The 1,364-nt window shown below is 42.4% G+C and overlaps 1 non-coding gene across 1 annotated transcript; it reads left to right on the forward strand.

Annotated features, from left to right (window-relative positions):
* The first annotated feature begins 814 nt into the window (after positions 1–814).
* Positions 815–888, forward strand: Trnai-aau (transfer RNA isoleucine (anticodon AAU)). Its single transcript has one exon. It is a non-coding gene; the product is annotated as a tRNA-Ile (tRNA).
* Positions 889–1,364: the final 476 nt, after the last annotated feature.

The following is a 1,364-nucleotide window of genomic DNA, read 5'->3' on the forward strand; positions in this document are numbered from 1 at the left end:
TGGTTAAAACGCGTCGGTCTGATTTACATAATTGTATAATTGCATGCCAGTCACACTGAAATATACGCTTCTTTAGTAAACTAGATCACGAGAAGATATTTTTATTACCTAATCTCCGCTATGTTATAGAATTTCGAACGCATTTTATGAAACGCTGTATATAAGTATATGTTACACGAAAATATGTGCATTCACGGTTTTTCCCTCTCTCTTTTCCCTTCCTCTCGCTCTTTGCGGAATAACTGTCACAGGCACTGGATCATGCTGCCTGTGCTAATGCCCGTAATGTTACGTACACTATTTGGGTTCTTGTAAATTATATTGCTCCGTGATGTCGACATCTTTCTTCTTCTTTCGTAGCTTCTTTTCTTTCCCCAGATCGTTCTTGCCGGAAAATACTATCTGAGATTTACTTAGCGTTTTCTACACTGAAATAATGTTGTCTTTTTTGTCGCTCTCTCATTTCTTATAAACTCGACGATTAGACCTGTAAATACTAATTTTCTGAAATCCGCCTATTTCTGTACCAAAAATACGGCGGATCGATTTAAAACTTTCCTTGCGCGGTCGCTAACTTACCTTTTTTCTTGTAAGGACAACACGCTGCACAGATATCGTCTCACCGGTACGTAGCAGTTTTTATATTATAAAGGAATACCTTGCGAGGGCTTGGCAGTTCCCATGTAACTCTGCGTTACCAAACGGTGCATTAGGGTGTAAAAACCTTGGGCAGAAAATCAACAATGCGTAATGCAAAACGCTTAACGTTCAGCGAATGCATCAGGTGTACCTGGCTGCCGCAGCGTGACGTGCCGGCCTGCTAGCTCAGTCGGTTAGAGCGTCGTGCTAATAACGCGAAGGTCGTAGGTTCGATCCCTGCGCAGGCCACGTATTTCTTTTCATTGCTTTCTTTTTTCTTTTTTTTGTTAACAAATACTCGACGTTTACAACATTTTTTTTTTCTAAACTTGTCTTTTTCTATTTCAGCCACTCACCGGAAGAATTCTTTCTACGCTTATTACCTTCAAACTGTCTCTCGGCTTGCGTGAGCGCCTGTTCTGCGCGTTTATCTTTTTCCAAGAAACTTTTACGAACTGATGATTTCCAGTACTGTGCACAATACTCAACAATACTCAACACTCGCCCCTTTAGCCTTCAACTCCACCCTTATATATATGTTACCGGAGACATCCAAACTCATACCCCCTGACACGTGTTCACTCCGTTCACGAGACCTCCGGTAACGCTCAATTTTTCGCAGCGCTTCCTGGTTTCCAAAGGCTGCGGGTTAATCAGCGCTGAGCATTCGATGCACACGCCACAGATGTGCCTCGAGGCATTAAACCCTGTTCGGCTTTTAGGAC

This window comes from Rhipicephalus sanguineus, chromosome 3 (assembly GCF_013339695.2).
Source record: "Rhipicephalus sanguineus isolate Rsan-2018 chromosome 3, BIME_Rsan_1.4, whole genome shotgun sequence".
NCBI classification, from domain to species: Eukaryota; Metazoa; Arthropoda; class Arachnida; order Ixodida; family Ixodidae; genus Rhipicephalus; species Rhipicephalus sanguineus.